The 21357-nt window shown below is 38.4% G+C and overlaps 1 protein-coding gene and 1 long non-coding RNA gene across 2 annotated transcripts in view; one reads left to right on the top strand and one right to left on the bottom strand.

The window, feature by feature from the left end:
• The window catches only part of CPED1 (cadherin like and PC-esterase domain containing 1), a 587225-nt gene that overhangs the window by 61451 nt on the left and 504417 nt on the right, over positions 1-21357 (bottom strand). The window lies entirely within an intron of this gene.
• LOC149127568 (uncharacterized) lies at positions 2905-11463 on the top strand. The gene is made up of 2 exons (XR_016231285.1): positions 2905-3040; positions 11255-11463. It is a non-coding gene; the product is annotated as an uncharacterized LOC149127568 (long non-coding RNA).

Here is a 21357-nt window from a genome sequence, read left to right as displayed (position 1 = left end):
AAATGTGTTAAGATCTCCTGCCCACTGTTTTCCTTTCGTCTATTGTCTCCCTCTCTGTTTTCATTGCGGATTTAACCTTTCTTCTCCTTTCATGCCATTTTAGAAAATGTTTAGAGGAAAGAATCAATAAGGAATGTCAGCAGACAGGAAGTTCACTTTAAACTCTTTGACACCGCTCTTTCTTCACTGGTTTGAATTCTACATTATTTAGCAATAGCTGCTTCAGTTAAGATTGTGGCTATGAAATCATTTTCTACTGAGTACTAAAACTACCAATTATGTTTCTTTGATTTTCTGAGCTTCAGAGCTTACTCCTACAAGCAATGATTAACGTGTGATATACTGTCAAGCTCTAGTATGTCAACTCTCCTCATTAAAGGTTTTCATATCTTTACAGGAAAAAAATAAACTAGTACTTGCTAAGCATTGTCTGTGCGTTCATCACTGAATAGCTGCTTTCTGGTTTATTGTCAGAAAAGCCCTTTGAGGTTGGTGTCTGCTGAATTGCCATCACTATTTTCATAGACAAAAAACCGAAACTCATAAGCTAAAGGAAATTTTCTAGTATCCTACACAGTTAGAACATACTGGCTGCTCCAGTCCAGGACTGACCTCAGGGAGTACATAGTCCTGTGACATAAGGCAAGCAACTCACTGTCCCTTCCAAGTATGAGATTCACACATTCTGCCCAAATCAATAGGTTTCATGAGCATAAAATATGTCAAGATTTACAATTATAAATTATGATCAGTTGGTTTCTCTCTGAAAGTCGTGCTATAAATCATGGTTTACACATCATTTTTGACACATCATATCTATCTTTAAAATTACAGGTTTGCACTGAAAAATCAAAACCATGTTTCAGAAAATATACAGTACAGCTTCCCGCTAATGTGCCTGAGAAGGCTGTGGATGATGGGTCAAGAGATTAGACCCCTGCTGCCCCTGTGGGTGACAATGTTCTTTGACCTGGCCCAGCCCTAGTTATTGAGACCATTTGGGGAATGAACCAATGGATGGAAGAGCTCCCTCTCTTTCTCTCTCATAATCTTTCTGCTTTTCAAATGAGTAAATAAATCTTTTTTAAAAAGACTATCTAGATGCACTCTGCTGATGTACAGAATGTGTTGATAATTTGCCAATTTTGAGCAAGGTTTTTTTTTCTCACAAAAAAATGGTTTGTTTTGTACTTTATTTACTATAATGATGCAATATGGTAAAAAAGATTATGACACTGTGAAACCAGGTAATTCTTAGCTAATTTTCACCTCTGCCAGCCCATAGCTGCGTGAATCTGAACAGATTTCTTACACTGTTGTATCTCCATGTTCTAAGTTGGTGCTGATTCTAACTAGCTTGTAGGTTTGATGAGACAAGCCATGAATGGCATTGTGAAATGTATCCTTAGGGCTTGTCTCAAACAGTTTTATTTGTTGCAAAGAAAAAATCTGACTCAAGCTTACTCAAGTAAAAGGAGTTATTGTGAAAGTATGTGTGAATGGAAAGTTCACTGAGAAGTCATCGGGGATGATGGCAACCTGAGAAACATGCTGGGCCTGCTCTCTCTTGTGCAATACCAGACCTCTTTCTCACAAAGCCATCTCTGCTTCTCTCTGGACTCCTGCTTCACTCCCTCCTCTGGAACCATCTGTTTCGTCCGCTTGCTTATAATTTCTGCTGCTTATAACTTCTACTTGCAATTATTTTTGACTTTGGACATTAACAATCATATTTTTCTTTTTTTTAAACTTTTATTTAATGAATATAAATTTCCAAAGTACAGCTTATGGATTACAATGGCTTCCCCCCCCCATAATGTCCCTCCCACCCGCAACCCTCCCCTTTTCCACTCCCTCTCCCCTTCCATTCACATCAAGATTCATTTTCGTTTCCCTTTATATACAGAAGATCAGTTTAGCATACATTAAGTAAAGATTTCAACAGTTTGCACCCACATTGAAACACAAAGTGAAAAATACTGTTTGAGTACTAATTATAGCATTAAATCTCAATGTACAGCACACTAAGGACAAAGATCCTACCTGAGGAGTAAGTGCACAGTGACTCCTGTTGTTGACTTAACAAATAATCTCTGTAGCTCTGATAAATAAAATAAATTCTTAAAAAAAATCATATGACTTTATCAGATAACTCTAATGACTCTAGAACATCAAACTACAAGTTTGAGTCTCTTTTCCCTTTGATTTTCTATGCCCTGGATGACAAGAACATTACACAGATTCATCATTTACCCCTAATCTCACTCTGTTTTTCTTTCTTCTTAGAGGACTGAATGATGTTCTCAGAAACATGAAACAATAATTTACGAATGTCGCCTGCACTCAGTTTACCATTTAAATAGTGCAGGTAGCTAGAAGCAATGAATTTGCAATTTATTGAGTTTTTGCTGAGATTCCTTTTGATCTGTCACTGTGGTAGGCATGGTGGTTCATTCAAGCAAATATAAAAGTTAGACTTATTAAAGAAGTCAATCTTGCTCATTTAGGAACTCTTCCAGAACAATTCATTGGAAACCAGTGAGTGTAGTGGACAGATAACCAAAGCTGAGGCTAGTTTTGTCCTTGCGGTGACTCCACCGCCATTGACCAGTCAGTTTGCTTTCTGGGTCTCAATTAATTTTAGATGAAGGGATCACACCAGGTTATCTCTAAAATTTCTTTCAAATCAATAATCCATGTTGACTTATTTCAAAATGAAAGTTTGATGTGACATCCAGAGTTAACTACAAGAACGTGTCTACCTGTGTCTACATCTGTGAAAACACCCTCACCATGCTGTGTGGCAACAGGGAAAATCCACGGTCTTCCAAGAAAAGAAGAATCCTCTGTGCTCTGACATTCTGCCAAAAGCAACTGTGACTATGAAAAGCCTTGCCTCTAGCTTGCTAGACAGCTCACTAGAGATCAGACATTGGAGTTTCTCGCCATGACCACTGTTGCCCCACCAACTGGCAGCACAGCATGAGCATGACTTGGAGGTTACCCAGACAACTGCTCTCCTGGATGAAGACGCTGACCTGTGAGTATGTGAAGTTGGAGCCTGGTGTCAGAGTCTAGTTTTATAGACAACTGTCCTTGAAGTCAGTGGGGCAGTGTGTGTGCCACCGCAATTATCTAGCTAAGCACAACACGTGCTTCAACTGTGGGATGCTAAAGGCAATGAATGGACTTTAAAGTGAAATGACAGTTTAAAAAATATCTTCATTTGGGGGACCTGCATTTTTAGCTGTGTTGCAGCACAATTTTCTTCTTGTCTCAAATATAAGAATGATAACAGTCACATCACAATATTCAGTCGGGAAATTGTATATGCTATTGTCATTCCCATTTTTTGTTTTTGAGAATCAGAAAAAAGTTGGATTTCAAATATTTTTTAAGAATTGTTTATTTATTTGAGAGGCAGAGAGAAAGTGTGATACACAAAGATAGACACAGTTCCAGTCCTCTGGTTGGTTCACTGTACAAATGCCCCCAAGGGCCAAGGCTAAGTCAGTACAAAACAGGAGCTAGGAAATAAATCCAGGTCTCCCATGTGGGTAGCAGGAGCGTAACCACTTCATCCACCACTGCTGCCCCTAGGATTTTAATATTGATTCTTCCAATCCATGAGCATGGAAAATTTTTCCATTTCTTTGTGTCTTCTTCTATTTCTTTAATCTAATGTTTTGTAATTTCCATTATAGAGTTTTTCACCCTTTGGTTAAATTTATTGCAAGCATTTAATATTTTTGTAGTTATTGTGAATGGTATTGATCTTACAAGTTCTTTCTCAGCCATGGCTTTGTCTATGTATGCAAAGGCCATTGATTTTTGTGTGTTAAATCCTGTCACTTTAACAAACTATTTTATGAGTTCCAATAGTCTTTTAGTGAAGTCTTTTGGTTTCCCTATGTATAGAATCATATAATCTGCAAACAAGGATAATTTGACTCCTTCCTTTCCAATTTGTATTCCTTTGATTTTTTTCCTTGCCTAATGTTTCTGGCTAAAACTTCCAGGGCTATATTGAATAGTAATGGTGAGAGTGGGCATCCTTGTCTAGTTCCTGATCTTAGTGGAAACACTTCCAACTTTTCCTCATTCAAAATGTTACTGTCTGCCAGTTTGTCATAAATTGCCTTGCCTGTTTTGAGGAATGTTCCTTCTATACCTAATTTGCTTAAGGTTTTCATCATGAAAGGAGGTTGCCTTTTATCACATGCTTTCTATGAAACTATTGAGACAATGATATGTTTTTTATTCTTCAGTTTTCTAAGGTGATTTATCACCTTTATTGATTATCATATGTTGAACCATCCCTGCATACAAGGAATAAATCCCACTTGGTCTGGATGAATGATCTTTATAATGTGTTGTTGAATTTGATTATCTAATATTTTGTTAAATATTTTTGCATGTATGTTCATCAGTGGTAATGGTCTATAGTACTTTCTCTGTTATATCATTTTCTGGTTTTGGAATTAAAGTGATGCTGGCCTCATAGAAGGAGTTTGGAAGAATTCCCTCCATTTCAGTTGTTTTGAATAGTTTGATAAGAATTTAGCAATGTTTGTGTTAAAGTCTATTTTGTCGGATATTAGGATGGCTACACCTGCTCATTTTTGCTTTCTGTTAGCATGTAATATCTTTTTATATTCTGTCACTTTCAGTCTGCTTGTGACTTTCTTGGGGAGGTGTGTTTCATGAAGGCAGCAAATAGATGGGATTTGTTTTTTAATCCATTCAGCTGGTCTGTGTATTTTAATTGGAGAATTTAGGCAATTTACATTCAAGGTTGCTATTTTTAAGTAATGACTTGGCCCTGCCATTTTCCCATAAACACTCTTTTGCTTTAGATTTCTTTTGTACTTTTACTGGGACATTTTCTGCTTACACATTCTTTCATAATGATGATTTTCTTTCTGTGTTTCTTTGTGTAGCACATCCTTAAGCATTATCTGTAAGGCTGGATGAGTGGTGATAGATTCTTTCAACTTCTGTTTGTTATAGAAGGCCTTTATTTCATCTTCATTCATACAGGAGAGTTTTGCAGGCTACAGTATTCTGGGTTGACAGTTTCTTTTTTCTTTTAAGACTTGTACTGTATCTCCCCATTCTCTCCTAGCCTGTGGGGTTTCTAATAAGAAATCAACTGTAAATCTAATTGGAGATCCTCTGAAAGTAATTTGTCATTTCTCTTATGCACATTTTAATTTTTTTTCTTTATGTTTTACTGTGGAAAGTTTGACTACAATGTGTCTTGGTGAATATCTTTTCTGTTCATTTCTATTAGGAGTTATGTGCTTTTTGTATTTGTACGTCCCCGTGATTAACCAAAGCAGTGAAGCTTTCCGTTATTATTTCACTGAATAGGCTTTCTAATCCATTTTCTCTTTCCACACCTTCAGTAACTCCAAAGACCCATACACTGGAGAGTTTGATAGCACACCATAAATCTGGAACACTGTTTTGAATTTTTCTAATTTCTTCTTTTTTTGATCTGAAAAATATCCAAATATTTTTCTTCTGGTTCAGATATTCTTTCTTCTGCCTCACCAAGTCTGCTGTTAAAGCTTTCCACTGTATTTTTATTTGATATATTGAATTCTTCATTTCTTATATTTCTGTTTGATTTCTCTTCAAAATCTCTATCTCACAGGAAAATTGTTCCTCCATGACATGCATGGATTTATTTAAATCATTAATTTGCTTCTCATTGCTTCTGAGCAATCCTATGATCATTCTTTTAAATTCCTTTTCATGCATTTCTTTAATCTCTTCTTGTCAACAGAGGAAAGGGTATGATCATGTCTACTGATGTAATCACAATCTCTCCTTCTCTCTTCCAAGGTGATCAATGGCCAGAATTAGCCTACAGTGGGTAGATCCCCATCCATGCTGACACATGAACCACAAATTATCTGTGAAGTGGTCAGTGTGACCATGGAGCCCTTTGCAGTTACCTACCCCAGGCCACCAGGAAGTTCTGAACTTCTACTAGATATAAAAGTTGCCCAGAGACCAACTACACCCTGTGCCCTATCATGTAGTCACAGAATTCCCACAGTCACAGCATGAAGGTTCTCACAGTCAAGGGGTACAGAGGGTCCACTCCACTCAGCCCCTCAAGCCTATCAAGTCCATGTAGAAAGCAGAGATGTTCCCAGAGCTAGTTGTCTGTGGCTGCTCTTCCTTCACAGTTTGAGCCCTGGAATCTGTGATATGTTGAGAGAATGGGACCACCTCAGAGTCCTATCTGGGTGCCCAGCCCCCTCTCATCCATCTCAAACTCAAGGTCTGTGAGGAATTCAGATTTTTCCCTCTGATAAAATCCACTGGTCATTCATGCACATGAGAGCCACCTCCGCCTCTACTGGTATCAAGATGGCGCCTTCTCCCTGTGGGTTGCCAGGTATCCTTGTGGGGGCATAGGAAGAAAGAAATGTGCTTTTCTTTCACTGGATTAGGTAGCTACCCTGCTCTCTGCTAGGGTAATAGACCAGACTCAAAATCAGTGTGGTCCATAAGGTACTCCCTAGGCAATATAACCAGTGGCATGTGCTGCCACAGTCTGTTCTCACCTTGGTCTCTGATGCTTGTGTCTCTTCCAGCCCCTAGCTGCAGGAGTTGTGTGATGACCCCGCTCATGTCCGTGTGTCTGCTCTTTTCACACTGCCCCAAGGCATCCCTCTTCCTTCTGCAGAGTTTACACTGCAAATTTCTCTCCAACTATCCTCTGTAATGCACGTTCTCTGCATTTCTCCTATTTTCCTCTAGTCAAAAGCAGCATGTCTTTTCCCTATTCAGCCATCTTGGAATATTCTCCTTTTGCTATTTTATATTATACCTTCACTTTGATTTTTAAAATCTACGTTTATCTTTTTACCTTATTTATTATATCAATTCTTTTTTATTTTAATTTCAATTTTATTTATTTATTTGAAGGGCACAATAACAAAGAGAGAGGGAGAGAGAGAGAGAGAACTTCTAACCACTGGATCACTTTCCAAATGGCCATAATAGCTAAGGCTATACCAGGCTAAAGCCAGGAGTCCAGAACTCCAACCAGACGCAAGTACCTGGGCCATTTTCTGCTGCTTTCCCAGGCATATTAGCAAGGAGCTAGATCAAAAGCTGAGCAGCCAGCATCAGCCCTGCTCCTGTATCCATGTTTTAAAGCAAACCCATCCATATTCTTTATTGGAAGTCTCTAGAGACACTCTATATGGAAAACCTTTTCCTGCTCATTAACAAAACTTGGGACAAAGTTCTGTCATGCTTAGAATAAATGTACTCTCTAGGAGCATTGAGTGCATATGTTATGCATGAATTTATATTGATGGTTACTCTGTTCATAAACTATCCCTAATTTTATCCAATTGTGAAGTTTTCTCCCTCAGCTTGGGCCAGTGTTGGGCTTTGGGGCTCTATGAGAAGCATCTTGCTTTCTGCTGGCCCTGCCTTTTCTCCAGTTCCCAGCTGGATTGCTAACCCCTTTGTATTATAATCTTGAGTGAGAAGAGATCCAGAGAAAGGGAATCATTTTATAAAATAGTGTTATGAGTATGAGTATGTTGGATGCTCAAAGCTATTTCACTCATCAGAAATTTTCTTTGGAGACCTCTGAACTTTGTCTCAGTTCCTGTGGGGGGTGAGGGAGCAGAGAGGAAAGGAACATACAGACATACTCTTGAGACTGAGAAGCTGAACAGAGCCTCATCATCTCAGTTTGACTTGCATCAATAGTCTACCACCTCATCTTTCTTCTTTTTGTTAAAAAACTAATGCTGTGATTTGAGAGGCAGGGAGACAGAGTTGGAGGGATCTTCCATCTGATGACTTACTTCCTAATTGTTGTAATGCCAAGGACTGAGCTGAAGCCAATTCTAGGAGTTAGAAATCCAATGCAGGCCTCTGGCATGAGTGGTAGGGATCCAATGACTAGAACACCTCACTTTAGAATATGGAAGTGTTTATAAAGTTTTGTTAACCTTTGGAGCCTCAGCTGGAATAGAAATAGACAGAGCCTCCAGCCAAAAACCTACCACAGGAAGAGCTGATAAAAGGGAGATTTAGTTTCTCCAGCTATACCACCTACATCTTAAGAAACACAAAATACACTCATCTAAAGCAATATAATGAGATAGTTGCATGGAGCTTTTCTGCATTTTGCTTAAATATGGACTGGAAATTGAACACTACAGAAGATACATCTCAGATCATTAAGAGATGATTTAATATTTCATGGATGTTGAGTTGCTGACAATTACTTCCTTGGTATCTAATTTACTATCTAAAAACATTTTACTGAAGAATTCAATTTGAAGATTACATTTATATATATCACCATGGCTGATTCTAAATAGTAAAAATAGTGACCAAAATCCAGCTGGTGTGCTGCTGAAGTGATCTTTAGAGTATATTTTGTTCTAGTTTTTCCTGAACAGGTTTGGATTTTAAACCAAATAATAAACAAATAGTCACTTTGATAGTGATTATACCATAACTTGGCTATAACCTGATACACATTTTAAGTTCCTGTTTATAACTTTGGTTTGAGTTGGAATTTATATTTGATTCCCTCTTGACCTCTGTTCCTCTTTTCCCCATCATTCCCTTTAATAGAATTCATTTTCTTGCCTGAATAAACATTCCAGGTCATTTTGATTCTTTATCTCTTGTATTATTATTATGGTCATAAATGTAAGGTGCTGAGAGTCATTTGTCCCCTCTTTCCACTTTCTCTCCATTGTTACCAGTCCTTTCCCATCTATATCCAACTGTGTTTCATTGATGCCTATGCTGCTCTCCACAATGGCTGCCACTGTAACAATTCAGACCATCCTCATATCTTGCTGGACAGCTGCTAGAATCTTCCCCATGTTCTCCCTGTGTTGCACAATGCTGCATCCTCCACACTTCCATGGATTTCTTGCAGAAGCACAGAAATGACCACAGGCTGTCCATGGTCTCAGTTTGTTTTGAGGGCTTTCCACGGCCGATGAAATTCATTATCAGCAACTTGGAAAGTCACAAGACCTTTATGGCATAACTGTACTTTTCCAATTCTATAGCAGTTGTCATCTCCATTCACCTCTGTTGTAGTCACATTACTTGACATTTAATGTGTCCATACTTAGCATCTTCTGTCCTTCCAGCCTCACACATGTTTCTGCATTGCTGACTACAGGAAACTGTGTATGACTCAGCTCAAATACTACCTTCAAGATACTCCTTTCCTTACTAACAAACTTAGCCTCTGTGGTCCCAGAGGTGATTGTGTAATCATCCGTTGGTGTATCTCATATTATGTAGTCCCTTTTGTCTGTAAGCCTTTTTCTCCTACTGCACCAAGGAAAAACAACTTATTCCATTATCTGTGCATCTTTAGCATTTAGTGCACTGCCTGGCAGAGAGCCTACAATCAATTAATGTGTGTTGATGAATAAATTGTTTTATGCTATAGGCCTTTTGGGGATAAAGCTAATTTACTTCCTAATACTTCCAAAGAGACAATTCAACTGCTGCAAATAAAACACTTAGTAATTTTATGGAATTTATCTCAGTCTAATATCTGGCAACATAGCTTTCATTCTTTAATGCTTTATAATACACTTCCTCTTAAAGAAACAACTAGGAATATATACTGAGTCACCCCTTTAAAGCATATGAGATTACTCAAGTGTGAGAACTGTTAAATTTCAATATCTACAGGGCTATTAGTTATAAATGCAACTGTTAGGAATTGACTTGTGTCTCCAGAAGGATATGTTGAGGTCCTAAACCCCAGTACCTGTGAATACGACCTTAATGAGAAATAGCCTTTGCTGATTTAATCAGTTGAAGAGGAAATCATACTGAATTCGATGGTCTTTAATCGAACATGACTTATGTCCTCTCAAGAAGACATACACATGGGAAGAATGCTGTGTGGTGACAGAGGCAGAGATTGGAGTCTTGCAGCTTCAAGGCTTCAAATGCCATGGACCGGCAGCCACCACAAACAGGTAGAAAGAGCAAGGAATGGTGCAAAGTGGAGTGTCAAAGGGAGCACCACCCTGCCGATACCTAGATTTCAGGCTTCTGGCCTCCAGCACTGAGAAATAACTTTCAATTTTTTAGGCCACACAGTTTGTTACTCTGTTGGAGCAGATATAGGAAGCTAATATCGTAATGCAAACCTTGCTTGATGTTTCAGCATGAGAAGCTGTGTTTGAATGATTCCTGAAGTGGGAGATACTTTCCCCAAAGAGAGCAAAGCTAAATTCTATAGCAGTAAAGCCCACAGTGGTGGAAGAGCCCAGGAGGATTTTAAATTCACTTCCTGACCTTTTGCTTACGTTTCTCAAACTGAAGCTCATGAAATCTTTACATCTCACAGTTTTGGAAGTTTTTGTTAATGTTTATTTTCACTCCCTTGAAAGGCAGAGCAAGAAAGAAAGAGAGACCAAGAGAGACAAATTTAATCTGTTGATTCACTTCCTAATTGTCTGCAAAAGCCAGGGCTGGGCCAGACAAAATCGACAGCCTGGAACTGCATCTGGGTCTCCCCAAATGAGGAGCTTCCAGGAAGCAGGATTGGAAACAGCAGAGCAGCCAGGACTCCAGTCTACACTCTGATATGCAATGCAGGCACCCCAGGGGCAACCTAACCTGCTGTGCCATGACACACACCCCTCAGCAGCTTTTAATGACAATTTATAAGAGGATTTCTCTACATATAATGACTGAGAGTTTACAAATATAAACTCCAAGTTTTGAGCACATGGGGCTTGATGACTATTTTCCCTGACTTAAATAAGGACACTGGTATTATTTCAGTGTGATCTTACTCTGGTTGACTGAGGGTTTGTCCATAATCACATCCTTTTGGGAGGGGGAGAATTACATGTCGCCTGCCTCCTCCCAAGGCCTAATTACATGAGAAGATTTGCCAGTTTTCTGTCTCTCTGGCACTCAGTTGGGTGGAATACAGGAATAGGTATCAAGAAGCACTAACACTAGATTAAAGGAATTAAAAGTCAGAACAATTCAGAACCCAAGGAATATTATGGGATTAAGGAAAAGAGAAGGCTGCCTGTAAAATGAGTAAGCCTTCCCAGCCTATGGCCAAAAAACAAGAGAGAAAGACATCACTCAAGTGTAGGATTACCACCCCTCAGAAAAGCACAACAAAAGATTTGTGTGTGTTTACTTTCAAATGGCCCATGAAGTTGATGCAAGTTGTAATTTGGAGATCATTTCTCTTTTTCAGTTACCAGAGTTCGGGAAAATGGAAAACCTTCAGCAGGAAGGTAAACGGATACTTTAGACCTCTGCCACCAGAGGAAAATGAATGATACCTCTACAAGAAGTGAATGTTTCCAAAGGAGAAGAATATAAAAGGGGTTTTCCAAAAGTTCATGGAAACGTGTATCATGAAGAAATTATATGTTCATTTCAAAAATTTTCTTGCACAAAAACAAGTTCGTCTTTTAATTCTGTTTTTTCACGAATTATTGGATGCTCAGAAAACTACTTAGGATGTTAATCAGTAAGAACTCTGGAAATTTGTTAACAAAAAATATGCCATGGTTTTTACTCTCTTCCCTTTCTTGCTTTTCTACCAACTCGAATCACCCCCCACCTCCACCACAATGCAAATTATGTATTTGTAAAGGCTCCAGAGGATGAAAGGAAGCAGAAATATAATTGCCATCTACTATCCTTTACAGAAAATTACCAGTGGAAAGTAGAAGAGCTTATTGACTGTCTTCTAGAGTTTTGACCAAGAACGCTGCTTCACATTATTAAAAATTTGACACACCACCATACACTTGGCCTTCCCAACCCAGACTGGTAGTGAAGCCAGCACATGTACTATCAAGACAACTAAAGATATTTTTGTGGGAAGGCATGGCTATTTTCCTCAAAGCTTCCCAGTGCTGAAGTAGTAGCTTTCATCTTGTCTACTGGGATTTCTGTGTTTAATTCACTTTGAGTTGCCGGAACAAAATTCTCTCTGTATAATTTCCAGTTAATGCAACATAAATCAACTCTGGGAATCTGATGTACAACACAGTGAGGGTAGTTAGCAATACTATATTGTAGATTTGAAATAATACTATATTGTAGACTTACCTAAACACCTGAAAATGAGAACTATAATGGGATATTTGTCCCTATTCACTGTCACCCAGACCCACACATAACTAGGGCCAGGGAAGGGTTTGGGGAACTGACAATAGTCACTGGGCCCTCAATTCTCAATCCTTAAAGTAGGATGCTGGAGGCTGCACTTCTGGGTTTCAATACCAAGTCTGGAAAGATACCCAGCAGGGAACAATGTGAGGCTCACTAAGGCTCCACCATGCCTTTGTTTCTTCCTGGAACTGTGCCCACTAATATCCCTCTGATCCTTCTCTCTTCATTCTCCCCGTCAAATACAGTCTGCTGTTCCTGTAGTCCCCCTATGAGAAACAGGGCATGCTCCTTCACTTGGGTACGATGAGTGTACAAACAAACCAGCTGGCACACCTCCACATAGATCCCTTCCGAAGAGACTTTTCCTCTCGGTTGACGTGAGTGAGGCCAAATGCCCCCAGATCCAGAGATGCATTACCTCTGCTACTTACTGTCATGCTTATTATTCTGTCAGCTGGTGACGGTCTTCCTCCTGGAGGAACTATCCAGAGAATTTGAAGATAATAATAAAAGCAACTGAAATTTTGTTTAGCTTTACATTACTATGATACACCCAGGCATTCTGTAGGCTGAGAATGGTTGAGGTGGCGCGGAGGACTCCGCCTGCAGAGTCCACCTTGATAAGCCCTGTGCTGGGGTCATAACATTGTCTATACATCCCTGAAAGAGGAAACTATTTTCTCTGATAATTCCTAAAAGCCTCTTTCTTGTGTCCAGCCATGGCCACAGCCCTCCTAGCCTTCCGTTGACCAGTTTGGAGATCTCTGTTCATCTGAATCCAGGATGCCTTCCCTCCGTCTACACACACCTCTATCCAGTTATGTCAGCCAAAAGCTGAGCTTCAAACTGGCTCAACCCTTAGGTGAAATAGTTTTCTTTATCTTTGTTCCCAATGAGTTTGAGACTTAGTTTTACCATCAGCCAATGAAGACAAAAGTGACCCTTGTGCGAAAGAAGCCTGCATATGTTCTGTTACCCACCTCCCAGCATAGCAAGTGCACCTCTGTCTCTGTCTGCAATAGTACTCCCTTTCTCTCAGATTTATTGAGATATATTTGACAAATAAGAATGTTACAATTCAAGGTGTAAAATGTGATGTGTTGATAGATGTATACATTGTGAAATTAATAATAATTAATTTAATAATTAAGTAATTATTCAATTAAGAACTATCAAAATCATGATGAGTTTTACCACAAATGTATATACTACCCTTACAAAAACCTTATTTTAAATATACAGCATTAATTATAAACATCTTTTCACTTAGGGAAAGGAAGGCTGTTCCTTTACAATATATCGTTTTGTACCTAAATCATTTTTTCTAGAAGAAAACACTATCATAGAAATGTGTTTTTATTGCTAATATATACTTGCTGTTGGTGTTCACTGATGCCTTTGTGACAACTGACAGTGAAATTAATGCATTATGGCATGTGTTCTAAAATTTGGAAGCTAGGTCAGTAGCTGTTCTAGGCCCAGAGCCCTTCTGATTTCTTTCCCTTTCCTCAACACAAATTTTTTAAGAAACTTAGACCTTGAGGCACCTAATCATCTGATTAAATTACTAACCACCATGATGCCAGTGTTGAGGTGTAGTATGTAATACTACCACCTGCAACTCCAGCATCCCATATAAGAACCAGTTTGAGTCCCAGCTGCTCCACTGCTGATCCAGCTAATGTGCCTGGGAAAGCAGCCGAAGATGGTCCAGGTGCTTGGGCCCTGCACCCACGTGGGGGACACAGAAGAAGCTCCTGACTCCTGGCTTCATTTTGGTCCAGCCCCAGCCATTGCAGCCATTTAGGCAGTGAACCAGAAGATGGAAGATTTCTCTCTGTCTCTCCCTCCCTCTCTCTCTCTCTCTGTAATTTTGCCTTTGAGATAAATAAGAAAAAAAATTTAAAATATTAACCACATTCTCTGCTGGAGTGCCTTAAAAAGCTATTTTCACTTTTCTGATATTCTGGGTAAACTGCCAATGAATCAAAGATAAAGTTAAATAATCTGCAAGTGAATCATCAAGTATCACACAGAGAATGACTACACAGCAATTTCAGCTGGGCTGGGTATCACTTACTAATGAACTTTTCAAAGTGGCTCTCTCCATGAGTTTTCAAAGTTAGAAATAAACTTGTCATTTGTTTCATTCATCTTTTATAAATGCAACCTTTGAGTCATAAGAATGAGCAGGCATGGTGTTAGAACACAGTGTCTTTCAGTAACTATTATAAACAGCAGGGAATGGAGTTCTCCGGCATTCAGTAGCAAGGATCACATACTGCAACACCCCATTCTAGCTATTTTGCTCTTCAGAATCTGAGTAATGTCTTTCAAAGACTCTGGAGAGTTGAGCAACATATGATACAAAATGAATAGATTCCCCAAACTGTGTCCTATCTCATCACTCTTGAGGGAAAGAGTAATACACTCTCTGAGAACTAAAGTCAAAGAAACAACACACAATGCTGCAAAGGTCTTTCCAGCTGCACGCTGAGGTGACACACAGGGCCTCCTGAGTCCCCAGGGGTTTCTCAAGCTCCAGCCTCCCAGATTTGACAAGGCAAAGTCAACGCACTACCATTCTCATTGTTTGATTGTGCTCTTTTTAAAAAAAAAGACAAATTTATTTATTTTGAAAGAGTTACAGAGAGACAGGGAGAGAAAGAGAGAGGGAGGGAGAGAGAGAGAGAGGTAACTTCCACCTGCTGATTTGCTCCCCAGATGGCTGCATCAACCAGGACTGGGCTAGGCCAAAGCAAGGGGTCAGAAACTGCATAGAGGTCTCCAATGTGGGTGCAGGGGCCCAAGCAGCGGGGCCATCCTCTGCTGTGTTTCCCAGGCCATTAACAGAGAACTGGATCTGAAGTGGAGCAGCTGGGAATCAAACCAGTGCCTGTTCGGGTTGCACACTTCACAGGCAGTGGTTTTTACCCGCTACACCACAGCACTGGCTCCCAATTGTGCTCTTATTACCTTAACATTGTCAGAGTTAGATTAAGAATCAGTTATATTTCTTGAGAGTAAAAAAATGATGTTGCTTGGAACTGAGTCCTTATTTAGTTGTAAAAATGTAAGAGATGTTGTGTTTAGTAAGCAAAGCTATCATTTAGCATTATTAAGTTATCGTGGTTAAAAAATAAAATGATGTAAGGGGAAAAAACTGAAATTACAGAATTATGTTATATTTGAATAAATTTAACACAGCAAAATTTTGTAATATTTGATCAAAAACATTCTAAGGAAAGGGCCAGACTTTGTGACATCAGCATCCTATAAAGGTGCTGGTTCAAGTCCTTTCTGCTCCATTACTGATCCACTCCCTGCTAATGGTCTGAGAAAAGCAGCAGAGGATGGCCCAAGTGCTTGGGCGCTTGTACTCACATTTCATACCTGCATGGAGTTTCCGGCTCCTGACTTCCACCTGGCCCAGCCCTAGTAGTTGCAGGCATCTGGGGAGTGAACCAGCTGATAGAAGATCTCTCTCTCTCTCTGTAACTGACTTTTAAAATAAACAGATGATTAAGACATTCTAAGAAATACTGACGTTTTAGCTAGATTGAAAAATATTTGTTCAATTGATATGGTACATTCCAAATTTCAACCCTGATGAAAATTTTAGAATTTTTGGGTGAACTGAATCATAGTTCCAGTAGATCAGGAATAGGAAATGCCATATTGCTAAGGAAACTCTAATTTCTGAGGATTTCCAAGCTGTTATCTAAAGGGTTGGAAGGGTAGAAGTCTGGCTCCAACTCAGCAAGAAGCGTTCTCTGATATAAAGTTGCATCCACATGTCAGGGTTAGAGGTAAAAGTTTACTCTTGACTCATCATATACCAGTTTATAATACTTCTTTTTTAGTATAGATCATATGTGTAATATAAGAGGGGTGAGTGAAGTATTGTTATCTTCTTAAAACTGTGCCTATGAAATACATGAAATCTGTTCTTTTTATATTAATAACCTTTTTAAAAAAGAAAGATATAATAAAATAGGTAGAACATAAATGAAAGCCGAGTAGCTATAAAAATAAGTTAGAATTCTTGGAGATGAAAACAAGAGTTATGAAAATTAAAAGCTGTGAACTGGGAAGAGTCTGGGGTGGGGAGATCCCAGGGAGTGAGAAGAGTTCAGCGAGGAATTCACTCATGACACAAGCGACAAAGGGCACAAATTAAGAGGTTTCCTAGTTTTCCTGATCGATGCTGTGGAAGAAGAGAAGGGAGTAGCCTAGGAGCAGTGTGTGAAGAGATAGCTGACAATGTTCCTCAACTAAAAAAAAGCATGAATCAGGTTAAAAGCATCCTGTGGTTTTCAAAAAATACAAATAAAAGTAAATCTACTCCTAGACATTTTCTTTTCTAATGTTCAATACAGAATAATTGTACATATTTATGTGGTACACTGTGATATTTTGATACATATATACTATGAGAAATGATCAAATCAGAATAATTAACTTGTCCATCACCTCAAACATGGACCATATCTTTGTATTGGGAGCACTCTAAGATCTTTCTTTGAGGAATTCTGAAATAAGTAATAAATTATTGTTAAAAATAATCTTTCTACTATACCACAAAGCAGTAGAACTCATTTTTCCCTTCCAAATGTAATTTTATACCTATGTATTCTTCTCTCCATCCTACTCTTCCCAGCCTCTGGTAACCACTATTCTACTCTCAAAATCTATGAGATCAACTTTTACTCACTAGTCACAGTAGCCAAGATATAGAATCACCCTAACTGTCCACCAACAGCTGAATGAATAAAACAATGTGGTATACATACACAACAGAGTATTGCTCAGCCACCAAAATGAATTCAATCCTCTCTTTTCCAACAGTGTGGATGTCCCTGGAGGACACTGTGTTAAATAAAATAAGCTAGAAACAGAAAGACGAACACCACATGTTCTCATGCGTACTCAGAAACTCATCCTAGACATTTGCTTGTGTAACTGTGGAGCATCAAGAATAAGAAGAAAAACTGTAAAGCTACCAGAGAGAAAAGAAAAATCACTTAAAAAGGAACACTAATTAGGATGACAGAAGACTTTGGAACATGATAACAGATGATAGCAGACAATTATATAACAGTAAAAGAAAAGGCCACCAAACATTTTATAGCAATATTACACTATGTTCCTAAAGCAAAACTTTCAAATATATACAACAAACCAAAATCAAAATTAAACACAGATAGGGAGACATCCACTATCATAGTAGAATATTCATTGCAGTTCTTTGTGGTGTGAAAAACTTAGAAACAAAGAGACTGCATCCTTGCAGTAATGATCCAAATCACTTATTATACCTTAGTTTAGTATCCAGTCATTACAAAGACTGAATTGTTAGCATGCAAGTTTCTGTTATACTCATTTTTCATCCTAAATGAGAAAAAATAAGGTGTAGAAGTAGACATAAATTAATTCCAATGCTTAAAATGATCCCATTGTAAAAACCTATTCACATGTGTGTATAGTTGTATTTGACTGAGACTGAACAAATCTTTGGGAAAACCTACAGTACATTACTTAAGAAGGAAGCAGGGCAGTAATGCTAATAAGAACAGGTGGTAGAGATGTAAAAATGTTTTATTTTCAATAATTACAACAAAAAAAATTAGCTCGATCAAAGATGCTCATCTAAAACTCCTCAGTAAATGCTCTGAGGCAAGAAAGAACACAAACTTGTGGGAGGAACCAGAGTGGGACACAGAGAAGATGACCTCTGGGTTGGCACCGAGAGAGCAGGAAGGCCTAGCTGGTCTCTGTGCAAACAGACAGACAAAATGTGTCCAGCACACTGCATAGCCACATTTGGCCATATCTTTCAGGATAGAATACCTCCATTTTCACCTCTTGTTATACTTTTGTCCTTAATATAGTTCTTGGGGCGAGAAAGGCAACAGTTCAAGTCCAAGTTGCTCCACTTCTGATCCAGCTTCCTGCTAATACGCCTGGGAAAGTAACAGAAGATGGCCCAAGTATTTGGGCCCCTGCCCCACATGAGAAAACTGAATGAAGCTCCTGGCTCCTGGCTTCAGCCTGGCCCAGCCCTGGCTGTTGTGGACATTTGGGGAGTGAACCAGCAGATGCCAGGTCTCTGAGCTCTCTCTTTCTCTCTCTCCTCTCTCTCTGCCTATCAAATAAGTAAAACAAATCTTTAAAAACTAAATAAAATTTTAATAAAATAAATTAAAAATTAAATAAAAATTTTTAAAAACTAAATGAACTTTAAAAACTAAATAATTTTTTTCTTTTTTAAAAAAACAGGTTTATTTTATTTATTTGAAAGTTATAGAGAGAGAGGAAGAAAGAGAGAAATATCTTCCATCTGCTATTCACTCCACCAATGGCCACAATGGCTGGAGTTAGGCCAAGCTAAAGCCAAGAGCCTGTAATTTCAATGGGGCTTCCCACGCAGATGGCAGGGGCACAAGCCTTTGAGCCATCTTCCACTGCTTTCCCAGTGCATTAGCAGGAAGCTGGATCCGAAGTGGAGCAGCCAGGACTTGAACTGGCACTCTAAACTAAGATGTCAAAATTGAAGGTGGCTACTTAACCTGCTGCTGCACAATGTTGGTCCTCTTAATACATTTCTGATTAGAGACATTTATTTCCTTTTATATATAGATCAAGAATCAAGAAGAAAGTCATCAAAGGATTCCATTTTGTATTACTTTGGTTTTTTAAATACAAAAAAGTGAAAAATCATATATTTTTCCCAATGAAAATTCAAATTTTCTCTGATAGAATTTTTAGGATTGAGGCATAATCTCCATAATATCCATTATGGTACATCTGAATGCTCTTCTCTTTTGTAAAAAGGCTTTTAAACATATTACTAAATACTTAACACATCTTCTTTTCAATTTATTTGATATGATAAGCACTTTAAAGGGAAGAAAACTTCCCCTTCACGGACCATTAATGAACCTTGACCTTCTGGTCAGTAAACTGTAGAGAGTGATGCAGAACACTGCTATGAAACAAATGGATTATTGTTAAATCAGTTCAGGGCTGTTGTCTTTGGCACAGTGAAATGGCATATCTAAGCCGACCTTAAATTCTGAAAATTGCTCAATAATGATTGATGGGGATTCCTTCCATTCTATTCATAAATGTGAAGGGAGGACTATGCAGGAAAATAATAACATTCAGGGTTCCAGCTATTAAAAAGAAGTAGCAAGAAAAACAAAACCAAAAATATTTTATGTAGTATTAATCCATTTCTTTTGTGGAAAGCAACTGTCAATTCTCGTGAAAATGAAAAGAAAGGGAAACATGAACAGGATGTCCTTGGATAAGGATATAACACATATAAAGTAAGAGAAAAACAAAACCAGGCAAAATTCATCAAAATGAGAATACATAATCAAGGATTTTAGAAGTTTCTATCCACTTTTTCTAGGTCTAGGATTAAAAAAAAAAACCTGTTTATTTGGAAAAACTTTAAAAATGCTCAAAATATTGCCTTTTACCTAGTAGCTAGTACCTAGCTATAAAGGTCACCACCAACACCGGTCTCGTTGGGTAGATGCCTCTACTCACCTCATGCTTTCCCCCACTGGATTATTTTGAAGCAAATATGAACATCGTTTCATTTTATCTGCAAATATTTCAGTATTTGTTTTCAAACATAAAGCTCTTACCTAAAGACCTGCAATATCTGAATGACTAGGGCAAATTGGCTCAGAAGTCCACGTGGCTTTAGAGCAAGGAAACACTTTGCTGCTCCCTCCATGCTGCGGGGGACACCCAGCATGGTCCTTATTCTTCTCTAGAGTTTTTGTGCACTTCTCTATTTCAAGGTCACACAAGACTTAATCTCCCAACAGTTTTTTCTAGTCTCATCTTTCCTTTCTTTTGTTTCCTCTTGCCCTATTCCTCCACTTCAATAAGCTGCTAGTACTTTAAAAAAAAAAAATAAGGAAAATCATGGACAACATTAATAGCTCCTGGCTCCTGGCTTTGGATCAGCACAGCTCCGGCCGTTGTGGCCAACTGGAGAGTGAACCATTGGATAGAAGACCTCTCTCTTTCTCTCTCTGCCTCTCCTGTCTCTGTGTAACTCTGACTTTCAAATAAATCTTTAAAAAAATTCACATTCTCTACACACTTAGCAAAACATTGCTAAAATTAAAAAAAAAAAAAAAAAAAAAAAGAAGTCCAGAGTTAAACAACAACTATTGGATGTGGCACAAGTGGTAGGCGTTAGTATTGCTCATCAATGTTTCTAGTTTTTCAGCATTTGGACTTAAGGGAGAATTATAATCCATTCCATACTTTTGGAGTTAAAAATAGTTATTTGACTTGCTTTGGCCAATTGTATGTAAAGAGAAGTGCTATATTTTTCAATTATACTTATACTGAAAGAAATGATCATAACTTGGAATAGACAGGTATGAAGAAGCAAAGAAATGTAACAAAAGTTTATAGTTAGGATGTATTTCAAGGGAAGGACTAATGGGATAACCAGATGATGTGAGGCATGAGTAAAAAATGACTAACACTGCTCCTCAGTAACTAGATGGAGGTTTGTACCTCTCATTTAAAGGGTGAATCCTGATGGAGGAACAGGTGGGAGGTTAGAGGAGAGGGATCAGAGGTGAGCCCTGAGTATATGAAATTTCCAAATTGGAAGTTAATACTTTGGGTGGATGTGAAGGTAGTGAGTTCAAGGGTGGGGCTTGAATTATAAATATAAATCTTGGCTTTATTAATATTTATATGATATTAAAGCTATAAGACTGATGAAATCACACATGGAGCCAATGTAGCTTAAGAAGCAGAAAGATTTAAGCCTTTTAGGTATAAATGGAAGGAGGAGGATATGACAAAGGAGCCTAAGAAGAAACGTCAGGTGAAACAAGAGAAGAACCAGAACAGTGCGTTGTCCTAGAACTAGGAAAAAAAAATATTCCCAAAATGATATATCTGATGATGGGATGAAGAGAACATGAAAAACTGAGCTTATCTTTTGCGCTATAAACATCCATGTTAACATTGATGAAAATGGATTTAGTGCAACAAATGGCAGGGACGAAATGCTAATTAAACTGAGTTCAAGACAGAATATGGTATTTGCTGTCTACTACAACGAAATAAGCATGAATTTAGCAGCTTAAACCAAAGCACATTTCATATCTAACTGTTGCTAAGGGTCAG

Source organism: Oryctolagus cuniculus, chromosome 3 (genome assembly GCF_051225735.1).
Source record: "Oryctolagus cuniculus isolate XC-2025 breed Fujian yellow rabbit chromosome 3, ASM5122573v1, whole genome shotgun sequence".
NCBI lineage: Eukaryota > Metazoa > Chordata > Mammalia > Lagomorpha > Leporidae > Oryctolagus > Oryctolagus cuniculus.
The sequence above is the reverse complement of the archived record's forward strand: the minus strand, read 5'-3'. Positions and strand labels throughout refer to the sequence as shown.